We start from the raw sequence: 12,328 nt of genomic DNA on the forward strand, positions 1-12,328 counted from the left end.
TGAGTCGGAGTGACCACCAGGGGTCAGGCTTCAACAGTCAATGACGAAAAACGTCTCTATCAACCCGATCGGGAGACTAAATCTCACGATTTTAAGATATTTCAATCGACCTTTTGTACGCCGCTATCCTTTATTTTGGTAGCTAAGGCGAGCGGGGGGAACATGCGGCATCCCAGAATGCATTTGCGTAAGTCAAATTTCACACCCTGACAGAGCGTGACATTACTATGGACATGTCAGTGGCGCCGACAATGCCAAATCAACTCGTAAATGGCAATGAGAAGACTCCTACGCGCGCTCTATTTTGTTACAGACACATGTGGAGGACTGAAAAGGAAGATCCACATGTGTTACGCGGTGCGTCTTCAGTCCTTTGAGATGAAAGTCAGGTTTACAAGTGTGATAAAAATATTCGACACGGTGATTCAGGAATGACCGGTCAGTGAGTCGGCGAAATAATTGAAAAATAAAAGATTTTGACGTATTTTCAACAAACTGCTGATATTTTTTTTTCAGTCGGCTAGTTTCATAGCGGGTCGGTTGGGTTACGGCAAACAGACATATTCTTTTGCTCAGCCTTAGCAATTTCCTTTTATTCTGTTTCCAAGGAGCAGTGTGCCAATTTCCCATTGAGCATATCTGATATGTTTTCTTGAAATTGTGCTTTGAAAAGGGAAGATTTTAATGCACATTGTCAAGTGTTGCCTTTCACAACCATCAATAGTCCTCTTACAACCACAAAGGGATTCGAACCCTCAGTCTTCTGAGCCGAAGTCAGACGCCTTATCCATTAGGCCACGTGGTCCTGGTTTCGTCTGAACAGGCACATTGGAATGCATCATGCCAATATTTTTCCATGCCCTCTTCACCTTCTTCCGGAAGCCCGTCCGACTTCGGGAGAAACTAAGTTCTACACAAGACTAAAAAGCCATTTTCAGGCCGCCCAGGGAATCGGTGCAGATTTGCATGATGAACATTGGATATTTAAAAAAAACTGGGCGGGACGGAATTTTGTCAATATGGTGGAATATTTTGTCACATCAGGGCTTTAAAACATTGCTTCTCTTGGCACTGTAGCTTAGTTGGTCAAAGTGCCTGTCTCGTAAACAGGAGATTCTGGGTTCAAATCCCAGCAGTGCCTTTTTACAGTAGGTTCTTTGGTACGAATTTGTAAACAACAAGAAGGCTAAGCTAATTTCGAAGGACTCTGATCCTTAATCCTTTTCATCCAAGTTCATTAGACTACAAGCTCAATATTTGCTCTTCTGTTGTTGTTTTTTTTGTGGAGCAGGCTCCCTTAACGATAGCCTACTGACATTCCATTCATTTTATGCTGGAATTTTTTTTTCAAATTTTGTTCTAAAAGTCAATAACATTGGCGCTGTAGCTTAGTTGGTCAAAGTGCCTGTCTTGTAAACAGGAGATCCTGGGTTCAAATCCCAGCAGTGCCTTTTGATATTGTGTTCTTTCCTATGAAAAAGGAAGCTACAACATTTCTTGGCAAACCACGGAGGAATCCGACACCTACATATTTATTTCAAGTCTATTGAAGGCACATATCCTACATTAGGCTACCCCAAATAAATTGTCTGTTTGCTGTAACCCGAGTCAACATTTTTCATCTGGGTCGGACGGTAGGCAAATTCTTGTTTTTTTTACGTTGAAGGCAAAAAAAAAGATCCCAATTTTGTCATTTTTTGAGTCGGAGTGACCACCAGGGGTCAGGCTTCAACAGTCAATGACAAAAAACGTCTCTATCAACCCGATCGGGAGACTAAATCTCACGATTTTAAGATATTTCAATCGACCTTTTGTACGCCGCTATCCTTTATTTTGGTAGCTAAGGCGAGCGGGGGGAACATGCGGCATCCCAGAATGCATTTGCGTAAGTCAAATTTCACACCCTGACAGAGCGTGACATTACTATGGACATGTCAGTGGCGCCGACCATGCCAAATCAACTCGTAAATGGCAATGAGAAGACTCCTACGCGCGCTCTATTTTGTTACAGACACATGTGGAGGACTGAAAAGGAAGATCCACATATGTTACGCGGTGCGTCTTCAGTCCTTTGAGATGAAAGTCAGGTTTACAAGTGTGATAAAAATATTCGACACGGTGATTCAGGAATGACCGGTCAGTGAGTCGGCGAAATAATTGAAAAATAAAAGATTTTGACGTATTTTCAACAAACTGCTGATATTTTTTTTTCAGTCGGCTAGTTTCATAGCGGGTCGGTTGGGTTACGGCAAACAGACATATTCTTTTGCTCAGCCTTAGCAATTTCCTTTTATTCTGTTTCCAAGGAGCAGTGTGCCAATTTCCCATTGAGCATATCTGATATGTTTTCTTGAAATTGTGCTTTGAAAAGGGAAGATTCTAATGCACATTGTCAGGTGTTGCCTTTCACAACCATCAACAGTCCTCTTACAACCACGAAGGGATTCGAACCCTCAGTCTTCTGAGCTGAAGTCAGACGCCTTATCCATTAGGCCACGTGGTCCTGGTTTCGTCTGAACAGGCACATTGGAATGCAGCATGCCAATATCTTTCCATGCCCTCTTCACCTTCTTCCGGAAGCCCGTCCGACTTCGGGAGAAACTAAGTTCTACACAAGACTAAAAAGCCATTTTCAGGCCGCCCAGGGAATCGGTGCAGATTTGCATGATGAACATTGGATATTTAAAAAAACTGGGCGGGACGGAATTTTGTCAATATGGTGGAATATTTTGTCACATCAGGGCTTTAAAACATTGCTTCTCTTGGCACTGTAGCTTAGTTGGTCAAAGTGCCTGTCTCGTAAACAGGAGATTCTGGGTTCAAATCCCAGCAGTGCCTTTTTACAGTAGGTTCTTTGGTACGAATTTGTAAACAACAAGAAGGCTAAGCTAATTTCGAAGGACTCTGATCCTTAATCCTTTTCATCCAAGTTCATTAGACTACAAGCTCAATATTTGCTCTTCTGTTGTTGTTTTTTTTGTGGAGCAGGCTCCCTTAACGATAGCCTACTGACATTCCATTCATTTTATGCTGGATTTTTTTTTTCAAATTTTGTTCTAAAAGTCAATAACATTGGCGCTGTAGCTTAGTTGGTCAAAGTGCCTGTCTTGTAAACAGGAGATCCTGGGTTCAAATCCCAGCAGTGCCTTTTGATATTGTGTTCTTTCCTATGAAAAAGGAAGCTACAACATTTCTTGGCAAACCACGGAGGAATCCGACACCTACATATTTATTTCAAGTCTATTGAAGGCACATATCCTACATTAGGCTACCCCAAATAAATTGTCTGTTTGCTGTAACCCGAGTCAACATTTTTCATCTGGGTCGGACGGTAGGCAAATTCTTGTTTTTTTTACGTTGAAGGCAAAAAAAAAGATCCCAATTTTGTCATTTTTTGAGTCGGAGTGACCACCAGGGGTCAGGCTTCAACAGTCAATGACGAAAAACGTCTCTATCAACCCGATCGGGAGACTAAATCTCACGATTTTAAGATATTTCAATCGACCTTTTGTACGCCGCTATCCTTTATTTTGGTAGCTAAGGCGAGCGGGGGGAACATGCGGCATCCCAAAATGCATTTGCCTAAGTCAAATTTCACACCCTGACAGAGCGTGACATTACTATGGACATGTCAGTGGCGCCGACAAGGCCAAATCAACTCGTAAATGGCAATGAGAAGACTCCTACGCGCGCTCTATTTTGTTACAGACACATGTGGAGGACTGAAAGGGAAGATCCACATGTGTTACGCGGTGCGTCTTCAGTCCTTTGAGATGAAAGTCAGGTTTACAAGTGTGATAAAAATATTCGACACGGTGATTCAGGAGTGACCGGTCAGTGAGTCGGCGAAATAATTGAAAAATAAAAGATTTCGACGTATTTTCAACAAACTGCTGATATCTTTTTTTCAGTCGGCTAGTTTCATAGCGGGTCGGTCGGGTTACGGCAAACAGACATATTCTTTTGCTCAGCCATAGCAATTTCCTTTTATTCTGTTTCCAAGGAGCAGTGTGCCAATTTCCCATTGAGCAGATCTGATATGTTTTCTTGAAATTGTGCTTTGAAAAGGGAAGATTCTATTGCACAATGTCAGGTATTGCCTTTCACAACCATCAACAGTCCTCTTACAACCACGAAGGGATTCGAACCTTCAGTCTTCTGATCCGAAGTCAGACGCCTTATCCATTAGGCCACGTGGTCCTGGTTTCGTCTGAACAGGCACATTGGAATGCAGCATGCCAATATTTTTCCATGCCCTCTTCACCTTCTTCCGGAAGCCCGTCCGACTTCGGGAGAAACTAAGTTCTACACAAGACTAAAAAGCCATTTTCAGGCCGCCCAGGGAATCGGTGCAGATTTGCATGATGAACATTGGATATTTAACCCTTTAAGCGCCAAAGTCGCAGAAATGCGACTTTACCGTACAAGGAAATTTATGAAATAATAGTAGAAAATGAATCACTTCAGTCATTGGTCGGTTCGGTGCAACTTCCTCTTATTAGCCAGGTATGATCTAGGGCAGATCCGGTAAGGAAAAAAATGGCCGGAGGAAGTACACGTGGCATGCAATTTACAGCAGATTCTGACTCTGAAGGAAATTATCTCCCCGAGAGTGACGATGGATTTCCAAGTGGAGATGAAGGGACTTCGAAACAACGGACAGGTGCAAAGGACAGACGGAGGCGAGGAACCAGTGGAACCAGTGGCTGCAGTAAAACTTGCCCGGTGGATGAGAGCTGGGACATGCTGAGAGAGGTCGAGGTATTTGAGGCATGGATCAAACCTTTTGAAGACCCAGTTGGCTACACAGGAGAGATGGATCTGACGGATGCTAATCCATTTGATATTCTGTCACTCTTTCTGACCGATCAGTTTTGGACTTTCATTACTGATGAGACAAATAGATATGCACATCAGTGTATGGCACCTATGATTCTGAAGCCACATTCAAGATTTCTTGAGTGGTATGATGTATCAGTCACCGAAATGAAAGCTTTCTTCGCTTTGCATATCTCCATGGGCCTTGTTGAGAAACCTGAAATCGAGGATTACTGGGGAACATTTTGGCTTACACAAACGCCTGGATTTGGAAATGTAATGTCAAGAAACAGATTTGAAATCATTCTTTCATTTTGTCAACAATAATGATTATGTGAGAACAGGCGAGCCCGGGCACGATAAACTGTTCAAAGTCCGCCCAATAATAGATTTGATTATTCCCAAATTTGCAGCAGTTTACAGTCCAATCAAGGAGCTTTCTTTAGATGAAATGACAATAGCTTTCAAGGGGAGATCTTCACTAAAATGTTACTCTCCGAATAAACCTGACAAATATGGCTATAGAGTGTATGCCCTGAGTGAAAGCTGTTCAGGGTATGTTTTGCGCTGGTCAATGCACACTGGACAGTACAAAAATAATGCAAGCAACATCAGTGCAACACACGCAGTTGTCCGTGAGTTGGTTTCTCCCTTTACGGGCAAAGGACACGAGATTTACATGGACAGTTACTATACCTCGCCTGTAATTGCAAATGAATTAGCAGATTTGGAAACTGGACTGTGTGGGACGGTAAGGATTACCAGGTTGGGGATGCCAAAATGCCTTGGTAAAAGTGTCTTACAGCTGAAAAAAGGAGATGACCCAGTTTTTTGCAGAAAGGGAAAACTCCTGGCTTGTGCTTGGCACGATTCTAAACGTCTCACCATGTTGTCCACAGTCCATGGAAATGATTGTGTTCAGAGGAGGATCCGATCCAAGACAGATGACACTGGCTTCCGTGACATCAAAAGACCTGTATGTGTCGACCAGTACAACGCCTACATGGGTGGAGTGGACACTGCTGACCAGAGGATGAAGACATACCTCTTTCCACACAGGTCCCGGAAATGGTATCATCGCATATTCAATGCCATTATAAGCATAAGTATTGTCAACTCACACATCATATACACCAAATCCACTCCAGGCCCACACAAACCTTTAAAGGTTTACATTCAGAACATTATTGATGCATTACTGGCTGATCACTCCAAAAAACAAGAGAGGCGCTCAAGACCGGAGGGTGAAATGCCACAGAGACTCACAGAGCGTCATTGGCTTTGTCAAGCAGAGGGACGTCCAGACTGCGCCGTGTGCTCTGACCGCTCTCGTACCAAAGGCAGGCGGCAAACAAAGTACAGGTGCCGTCAGTGTGGCGTTGGCCTCTGTGCGGTTCCATGCAACGAGAGATACCATACGCTAAAAAACTTTAAATGCTGTCATTTGGATATGTAAAAGTGCAGGGTACCTTGACCCTGGATGGACATCTTTTCTGTGATGGCTCTCTCCTTTCTTCACTGCTTTCTCCACAACCTGCCTGGCACCAATGATGGATGTATAAGTTGGAAAAATAAAAAAAATGAAAAAAATACATAATAAATACCGTGTTTGTCATCATTTGGTCAGAACTTGTAATCAGGGCCCGAGTTTGAAGATGTGAGCAAAAGGGGTGAAAATGGGTTAAAATGTGAAAAAACACCAAAATGAGCAAAATGAAATAATCCCCCATCATCAGTGCACAGTTTGCCCCCAGAAAAGCACTCCCCTGGGGCCTGGAGGTGATCTGACCACCAGAATATAGTACCATATACCCCTGCTGGACTTAGAAAAAAAACCGAGCTTCCAGCCAATAGTACACTATACCCGAGGGACTCTGTCGTTTCTCGGCAATAGTACACTATACCCGAGGGACTCTGTCGTTTTTCGGCAATAGTACACTATACCCGAGGGACGCTGTCATTTTTCGGCAATAGTACACTATACCCGAGCGACTCTGTCGTTTTTCCGGGCCGTAGTATGAAGTTGTGAGCAAAAGGGGTGAAAATGGGTTAAAATGTGAAAAAACACCAAAATGAGCAAAATGAAATAATCCCCCATCATCAGTGCACTGTTTGCCCCCAGAAAAGCACTCCCCTGGGGCCTGGAGGTGATCTGACCATCATAGTATAGGACCATATGCCCCTGAGGGACTTAGAGTAAAAACCGAAATAGTACACTATACCTAAAGACTCTGTCGTTTTTCGGCAATAGTACACTATATACCGTTGGACTTAGTCGTTTTTTGGGCTCGTGGAAATAAGCGTTCAGCTCAAGAGTCCCGGGCTAAATCACGCTGCTCCCGAGAAATTCCTACGCTGCTCTCACGCGGGATGTGCAAAATGGTAATGCTGGGAGGGACGGGCGGGCGGTTTTTGAGAATGACGTTTTTCGCAATCGAAACAGGTACATTTCCTGGTTGTGCGGCTACCGGGGGTGGAGCTCGTTTGACGGACACACGAGAACCGCGATCGATGGGCCCCGTTCTGGTTTTATCCAGCTTCCAAGGCTCCTTCACAGCCGTAATCTCAAGTCATGGTTCGGAGGTGCGGAGGTGAGCGTCGGATCACGGAGCCTCTGAATGGAGCCCCGCCCTCCGCGCTCCTCCGCGCTCTAAGCGCCGCTCAGACCCGGCATGAGAGGGTCTATTTTCGGCTTGATTTTACCAGACTCCCGGGCACTTCCAGAAGCTTGCTGTTTGCTCTGATTGCTCGGGGCAGAGCACAGTGTCACGCTGACCACGGGCTGTACGTAGAGGTGAGAGCTGGTTGTAAGGCGGATCACGGAGCCTCTGAATGGAGCCCCGCGCTCCGCGCTCCTCCGCGCTCTAAGCGCCGCTCAGACCCGGCATGAGAGGGTCTATTTTCGGCTTGATTTTACCAGACTCCCGGGCACTTCCAGAAGCTTGCTGTTTGCTCTGATTGCTCGGGGCAGAGCACAGTGTCACGCTGACCACGGGCTGTACGTGGAGGTGAGAGCTGGTTTTAAGGCGGATCACGGAGCCTCTGAATGGAGCCCCGCCCTCCGCGCTCCTCCGCGCTCTAAGCGCCGCTCAGACCCGGCATGAGAGGGTCTATTTTCGGCTTGATTTTACCAGACTCCCGGGCACTTCCAGAAGCTTGCTGTTTGCTCTGATTGCTCGGGGCAGAGCACAGTGTCACGCTGACCACGGGCTGTACGCGGAGGTGACCCGCTCCGTGATCTTAGCTTCGCCCAGACCCAGGGCCATCCACCCCGCACACGGCCAGACTTTGCCCGGCCAGGGAGCACCTTCTGCGGGTCGGAGGCTCCGGGTCGGAGCCCCTGGAGCCCTCACCGGGCCCCGAACTCGGCTGCCGGAGGCAGTGCAGTGCCTCATGGATAAAAGTGCACCCAGCCGGTCTCGAACTCGCGTGAGCATGAATCAACCATGAAAATGGTACAAATCATGGTTCTATGTATACCAGACAAGGAGCTTGGTCGACGGGCACACATGACCCGCCATCGTAGGGCCCCGTTCTGGTTTTATCCAGCTTCAAAGGCTCCTGCGCACTGCGGGTTTGTTTACATTTTGCGGCTGTGGTTTGCTCCGGCTAACCTCACGCCGGACACGTTGGAAGCGAGGCCGAGACAGAGGTCCCACCAGGCGCGGGGCGTCAGTCTGACTGGCTTCCCCCGCGCCTGGCCCCTTGTCTCCGGAGATGGGACCGTCACTCACCCCCGCACTGAAGGACGCGCGGCTTGAAGGATGATGGCTGTGCTTAGCCCCTGTGCCAGGGGCTCTGAGCCAGTCCCCTTCAGCCTCAACGCGTCCGGTGGGAACACAGTCCGGGTCCATTGTCACTCACCCCTGCGCAGAAGGACGCGCGGCTTGGAGGATGATGGCTGCGCTTAGCCCCTGGCACAGGGGCTCTGCACCAGTCCCCTTCAGCCTCAACGCGTCCGGTGGAACAACAGTCCAGGCCCTCTGTCACTCACCCCCGCACTGAAGGACGCGCGGCTTGAAGGATGATGGCTGTGCTTAGCCCCTGTGCCAGGGGCTCTGAGCCAGTCCCCTTCAGCCTCAACGCGTCCGGTGGGAACACAGTCCGGGTCCACTGTCACTCACCCCTGCGCAGAAGGACGCGCGGCTTGGAGGATGATGGCTGCGCTTAGACCCTGGCACAGGGGCTCTGCACCAGTCCCCTTCAGCCTCAACGCGTCCGGTGGAACAACAGTCCAGGCCCACTGTCACTCACCCCCGCACTGAAGGACGCGCGGCTTGGAGGATGATGGCTGCGCTTAGCCCCTGTTACAGGGGCTCTGCGCCAGTCTCCTTCAGCCTCAACGCGTCCGACGGAACCACAGTCCGGGCCCATTGTCACTCACCCCTGCGCAGCAGGAGGCGCGGCTTGAAGGATGATGGCTGCGCTTTGCCCCTGGGCCCAAGGGCTCTGCGCCAGTCCCCTTCAGCCTCAACGTGTCCGATGGCTCTGCGCGGGGCGGGGGGCAGGGCCGGCGCATACTTTTGGTCCGACTCCGGTTCCTTCCTCGTCTCTGAGTTTGTCAAATGCAGCGCCTGTCCAGGGCTCACTTTGCTATCAACTGTGGCTGGTCACCGCCATCGTAGGGCCCCGTTCTGGTTTCATCCAGCTTCGAAGGCTCCTGCGCACTGCGGGGTTGTAGGCATTTGTGGTCCTGATTTGCGCTGGCTCACCCTCACGCTGGACACAGCGCCAGATGATATATTTGGTCCGACTCCGGTCCCTTCCTCGTCTCTGAGTTTGTCAAATGCAGCGCCTGTCCAGGGCTCACTTTGCTATCAACTGTGGCTGGTCACCGCCATCGTAGGGCCCCGTTCTGGTTTCATCCAGCTTCGAAGGCTCCTGCGCACTGCGGGGTTGTAGGCATTTGTGGTCCTGATTTGCGCTGGCTCACCCTCACGCTGGACACAGCGCCAGATGATATATTTGGTCCGACTCCGGTCCCTTCCTTGTCTCTGAGTTTGTCAAATGCAGCGCCTGTCCAGGGCTCACTTTGCTATCAACTGTGGCTGGTCACCGCCATCGTAGGGCCCCGTTCTGGTTTCATCCAGCTTCGAAGGCTCCTGCGCACTGCGGGGTTGTAGGCATTTGTGGTCCAGAGCCCCGGCTCTAAATTAAACCTGTTACCCTAGTAGGCCGGCCTCCGGGTCCCCCCTCTCTTCTTCGGTTATGGAGTACATTGGGCGCGGGGGCAGCCAGTGGAGGGCAAGTGCCCTGCCTCCAAGTGTGGTGTAGGGGACAGGGGAGCCAGGGCCTTGGGGTCCTGGTGCTTTTTATCTTTTAAAGTGGCTCAGAGTACCAAGGGCACGGACTTCCAGGGGGCTGCACCAAGGGTGTGTAGCTCGTGTGGGGGTGCTTAAGTGTGGGTACCCGGGGACGAAAGGTGGGCCGGGGCCGGCGCGAGCCTCTGTGGTGAGTGCTGGGCCGTTCCCTTGGTACTCCAGTCAGAGTACCAAGGGCACGGACTTCCATGGTATAGTACCAAGGGCACAGACCTCCAGGGGGCTGAACCAAGGGTGTGTAGCCCGTGTGGGGGTGCTTAAGTGTGGGTCCCCGGGTTCGAAGGGAGGGCCTGGTCCCCGGTGGTCATCCCCGGAGTCCCAGAGCCTGCAACCCGGGGAAGAGTGGCCCGTCCCCAGACTGAGTTTGGGGGAATGCGGGGTGGCTCTGGAGGGGCTCCAGGGGTTCCAGGGGGTGCTCGGCGGAGGCCATGCCCAGCCCGAGTGGCCCGTCCCCAGACTGAGTTTGGGGGAATGCGGGGTGGCTCTGGAGGGGCTCCAGGGGTTCCAGGGGGTGCTCGGCGGAGGCCATGCCCAGCCAGAGTGGCCCTTCCCCGGGCAGAGTCTGGGGAGAGTGGGGGGTGGCTCTGGAGGTGCTCCGGGGGCTCCAGGGGTTCCAGGGGGTGTTCAGTGGAGGCCATGCCCAGCCAGAGTGGCCCTTCCCCGGGGTGAGTCTGGAGGAGTGGGGGGTGGCTCTGGAGGGGCTCCAGGGGTTCCAGGGGGTGCTCGGCGGAGGCCATGCCCAGCCAGAGTGGCCCTTCCCCGGGCAGAGTCTGGGGAGAGTGGGGGGTGGCTCTGGAGGTGCTCCGGGGGCTCCAGGGGTTCCAGGGGGTGTTCAGTGGAGGCCATGCCCAGCCAGAGTGGCCCTTCCCCGGGGTGAGTCTTGAGGAGTGGGGGGTGGCTCTGGAGGGGCTCCAGGGGTTCCAGGGGGTGCTCGGCGGAGGCCATGCCCAGCCAGAGTGGCCCTTCCCCGGGCAGAATCTGGGGAGAGTGGGGGGTGGCTCTGGAGGTGCTCCGGGGGCTCCAGGGGGTGCTCAGTGGGGGCCATGCCCAGCCAGAGTGGCCCTTCCCCGGGGTGAGTCTGGAGGAGTGGGGGGTGGCTCTGGAGGGGCTCCAGGGGTTCCAGGGGGTGCTCGGCGGAGGCCATGCCCAGCCAGAGTGGCCCTTCCCCGGGCAGAATCTGGGGAGAGTGGGGGGTGGCTCTGGAGGTGCTCCGGGGGCTCCAGGGGTTCCAGGGGGTGCTCAGTGGGGGCCATGCCCAGCCAGAGTGGCCCTTCCCCGGGGTGAGTCTGGAGGAGTGGGGGGTGGCTCTGGAGGGGCTCCAGGGGTTCCAGGGGGTGCTCGGCGGAGGCCATGCCCAGCCCGAGTGGCCCGTCCCCAGACTGAGTTTGGGGGAATGCGGGGTGGCTCTGGAGGGGCTCCAGGGGTTCCAGGGGGTGCTCGGCGGAGGCCATGCCCAGCCCGAGTGGCCCGTCCCCAGACTGAGTTTGGGGGAATGCGGGGTGGCTCTGGAGGGGCTCCAGGGGTTCCAGGGGGTGCTCGGCGGAGGCCATGCCCAGCCAGAGTGGCCCTTCCCCGGGGTGAGTCTGGAGGAGTGGGGGGTGGCTCTGGAGGGGCTCCAGGGGTTCCAGGGGGTGCTCGGCGGAGGCCATGCCCAGCCAGAGTGGCCCTTCCCCGGGCAGAATCTGGGGAGAGTGGGGGGTGGCTCTGGAGGTGCTCCGGGGGCTCCAGGGGTTCCAGGGGGTGCTCAGTGGGGGCCATGCCCAGCCAGAGTGGCCCTTCCCCGGGGTGAGTCTGGAGGAGTGGGGGGTGGCTCTGGAGGGGCTCCAGGGGTTCCAGGGGGTGCTCGGCGGAGGCCATGCCCAGCCAGAGTGGCCCTTCCCCGGGCAGAGTCTGGGGAGAGTGGGGGGTGGCTCTGGAGGTGCTCCGGAGGCTCCAGGGGGTGCTCAGTGGAGGCCATGCCCAGCCAGAGTGGCCCTTCCCCGGGCAGAATCTGGGGAGAGTGGGGGGTGGCTCTGGAGGTGCTCCGGGGGCTCCAGGGGTTCCAGGGGGTGCTCAGTGGGGGCCATGCCCAGCCAGAGTGGCCCTTCCCCGGGGTGAGTCTGGAGGAGTGGGGGGTGGCTCTGGAGGGGCTCCAGGGGTTCCAGGGGGTGCTCGGCGGAGGCCATGCCCAGCCAGAGTGGCCCTTCCCC

General features: G+C 52.5%; 6 non-coding genes across 6 annotated transcripts; 4 read left to right on the plus strand and 2 right to left on the minus strand.

Annotated features, from left to right (window-relative positions):
- Positions 1–732: 732 nt before the first annotated feature.
- Positions 733–805, minus strand: trnar-ucg (transfer RNA arginine (anticodon UCG)). Its single transcript has one exon. It is a non-coding gene; the product is annotated as a tRNA-Arg (tRNA).
- A 262-nt stretch (positions 806–1,067) lies between these two features.
- trnat-cgu (transfer RNA threonine (anticodon CGU)) lies at positions 1,068–1,141 on the plus strand. Its single transcript has one exon. It is a non-coding gene; the product is annotated as a tRNA-Thr (tRNA).
- A 236-nt stretch (positions 1,142–1,377) lies between these two features.
- On the plus strand, positions 1,378–1,451 carry trnat-ugu (transfer RNA threonine (anticodon UGU)). The gene has a single exon. It is a non-coding gene; the product is annotated as a tRNA-Thr (tRNA).
- Positions 1,452–2,764: 1,313 nt separating this feature from the next.
- trnat-cgu (transfer RNA threonine (anticodon CGU)) lies at positions 2,765–2,838 on the plus strand. The gene has a single exon. It is a non-coding gene; the product is annotated as a tRNA-Thr (tRNA).
- Positions 2,839–3,074: 236 nt separating this feature from the next.
- Positions 3,075–3,148, plus strand: trnat-ugu (transfer RNA threonine (anticodon UGU)). Its single transcript has one exon. It is a non-coding gene; the product is annotated as a tRNA-Thr (tRNA).
- A 979-nt stretch (positions 3,149–4,127) lies between these two features.
- trnar-ucg (transfer RNA arginine (anticodon UCG)) lies at positions 4,128–4,200 on the minus strand. The gene has a single exon. It is a non-coding gene; the product is annotated as a tRNA-Arg (tRNA).
- Positions 4,201–12,328: the final 8,128 nt, after the last annotated feature.

Source organism: Eucyclogobius newberryi, unplaced genomic scaffold (assembly GCF_026437365.1).
Source record: "Eucyclogobius newberryi isolate DKJ021-1_F unplaced genomic scaffold, fEucNew1.0.hap1 SCAF_20, whole genome shotgun sequence".
NCBI lineage: Eukaryota > Metazoa > Chordata > Actinopteri > Gobiiformes > Gobiidae > Eucyclogobius > Eucyclogobius newberryi.